The following is a 3,137-nucleotide window of genomic DNA, read 5'->3' as shown; positions in this document are numbered from 1 at the left end:
TTTACCGTGTTGTGTGCTTCTTCTCGATAATTCCTGTTTCGTTGCGACCGTGAGGATTCGTTCGTCTACGCTTGGTTCGGCTTCATCCGTTCGTCTTCTTCATGGACTTGTTCTTCTTCCTTGCGGGATTTTAGGCAAGATGACCGCTACCCTGGATCTCACTACTATCATTGCTATGCTAGTTGCTTCGTTCTATCGCTTTGCTGCGCTACCTATCACCTGTTTATCAAGCCTCCCATATTGCCATGAACCTCTAACCTTTGATACCTTTCCTATGCAAACCGTTGTTTGGCTATGTTACCGCTTTTGCTCAGCCCCTCTTATAGCGTTGCTAGTTGCAGGTGAAGTTGAAGATTGCTCCATGGTGGACAGGATTTTGGTTGGGATATCACAATATCTCTTATATTATTAATGCATCTATATACTTGGTAAAGGGTGGAAGACTCGGCCTTTTGCCTGGTGTTTTGTTCCATTCTTGCTGCCCTAGTTTCCGTCATACCAGTGTTATGTTCCCGGATTTTGCGTTCCTTACGCGGTTGGGTGATTTATGGGACCCCCTTGACAGTTCGCTTTGAATAAAACTCCTCCAGCAAGGCCCAACATTGGTTTTACCATTTGCCTCACCACCGCCTACCTTTCCCTTAGGAGTCGCCCTCTCGAGGGTCATCTTTATTTTAGCCCCCCCGGGCCAATGCTTGTCTAAGTGCTGGTCCAAACCGAGCGATGTCCGGCGCCCCCTGGGCAACCAGGGTCTATGCCAACCCGACATCTGGCTCATCCGGTGTGCCCTGAGAACGAGATATGTGCAGCTCCTATCGGGATTTGTCGGCACAGCGGGAGGCTTTGCTGGTCTTGTTTTACCATTGTCGAAATGTCTTGTACGGGATTCCGAGTCTGATCGGGTCTTCGTGGGAGAAGGTATATCCTTCGTTGATCGTGAGAGCTTATCATGGGCTAAGTTGGGACACCCCTGCAGGGTATAATCTTTCGAAAGCCGTGCCTGCGGTTATAGGCAGATGGGAATTTGTTAATGTCCGGCTGTAGATAACTTGACACCAGATCCGAACTAAAATGCATCAACCGCGTGTGTAGCCGTGATGGTCTCTTTTCGGGGGAGTCCGGGAAGTGAACACGGTTTCTGGGTTATGTTTGACGTAAGTAGGAGTTCAGGATCACTTCTTGATCATTACTAGTTGACGACCGTTCCTTTTTGCTCTCTTCTCGCTCTTATTTGCGTATGTTAGCCACCATATATGCTTAGTCGCTGCTGCAGCCTCACCACTTTACCCCTTCCTCCCCTTTAAGCTTTGCTAGTCTTGATACCCATGGTAATGGGATTGCTAAGTCCTCGTGGCTCACAGATTACTACAACAACAGCTGCAGGTACAGGTTTATACGATGATCATGACGCGAGAGCGATTTTGACTTGTTTTGGAGTTCTTCTTCTGCTTCTTCTTCGATCAGGGGATAGGTTCCAGGTCGGCAGCCTGGGCTAGCAGGGTGGATGTCGTTTGAGTTTCTGTTTGTGTTTCATCCGTAGTCGGATGATACTCTTATGTATTGTTATGTTGTATTCGTGTGGCATCGTATGCCTTATTTATGTATCCCCATCTATTATGTAATGTTGATGTAATGATATCCACCTTGCAAAAGCGTTTCAATATGCGGGTCTAGGTGGGACCTTCGAGTTCCTTTTGGATAGGGTCGCATATTGGGCGTGACATCTATTTGGCGACACCACAACGCCATCATCTTCGAAAAGATAACGCCGCCATCCTTCACCCTTATCAACGCGATCAAGGAGGAGGCTTGCTCTTGGGCTAATACGAAGTCAAAGATTAAGACTAGTTATTCCTGTAACCCGACATGCATTCTTGGGGTTAAGCACCCCCTTTTTCTTCTGCTCATTGGGTGTCCTGACCATGTCAATCTCTGTATGTGGCTGGGCACTACCCTGTATTTGCTTTGGGAAACGTTTCCCTCCGGTCGACCGGCCGGGTTTTGGCCGGTCGCTTCGTCGCGCGAGGCGCTGGCATGTGGGACCCGTGCAGAAGCTTTTTGACCACCGCTGGCCACCTATCTTATCTCTTCACGTGACCCGTTTTCATCCCCACCCACTTCGTTCCCCACCGCCTGCTCTCTCTCTCTCTCTCTCTCTCTCAATCCAATTCAAGCGGCGGCAACAACGACACCCACCAACGACCACGGTGCTGCGACGGGGAGGTGGGAACCGACGACGACGGGGATGCTGGAACCGGCGGCGGTGGATGCTGCAGATGTCGGCCGCTGGAGCTGCAACGACCTCGACCGGCGTCACGGGGGGAGGGGGCACCACCGGTGCTCAAGAAGATGCGACCTCGACCAGCCATGGCGGGTGTGGGGACGGAGGTGGCGTTTTGCTACAGCCGACCCTGGTAGACGCTGGAAGCGGCCATGCATTTTGCTGGAAGCGGCCATGCATTTTGCTGGATGGCAGACACGGGCATGCAAGATGCTACAAGCACATGTCGGCGAGCTGCAAGCGTGGTCTGGAATAGCTTCAACCCGCGAACCAGGCGGAGCTGCGAGAGATGAGCGGTGGGCAGGGTGCTGAAACCGGATGCCCCCTCGCCACTGGTGCGTTATTTTTGCTGGAGCTATTGTTCTTTTTGCTGGAATTAGTCTACTTTTTTGCTACGATCAACCAGTGAATCTCTCCCGGTTCGAGTTTGTTTCCTACTGGAACCAGTGCTTAATTTTGCTACAACCATTGGCTTTTTTTTGCTGGAATTGGTCTACTTTTATGCTACAATCAACCACTGAATCTCTCCCAGTTCGACTTTGTTTTCTGCTGGAACCGGTGCTTAATTTTGCTACAGTCATTGTTTTTTCTGCTGGAACTAGTCTACTTTTTTGCTACAATCGACCACTGAATCCCCAGCTGAGTCTACTTTTTTGCTTCCATCATATTCAGCTGAGTCTACTTTTTTGCTTCCACCATATTCTATTTTTGCTGGATCCTGTCATTGTTTTTGCTTCCACCATGTTCTATTTTTTTGGCACCACATTCAGAGTTGCGACCGTGGGGGCATCGTCGGGCTGCCGCCGACGAGTTGGCCGGCGCTGCAGTAGAAGCATGCGAAGGATTAGGGGGAGGA

The sequence above is a fragment of the Triticum dicoccoides genome, chromosome 4B (genome assembly GCF_002162155.2).
Source record: "Triticum dicoccoides isolate Atlit2015 ecotype Zavitan chromosome 4B, WEW_v2.0, whole genome shotgun sequence".
In the NCBI taxonomy this organism is placed as follows: Eukaryota; Viridiplantae; Streptophyta; class Magnoliopsida; order Poales; family Poaceae; genus Triticum; species Triticum dicoccoides.
This window is presented reverse-complemented; position numbering follows the sequence as displayed.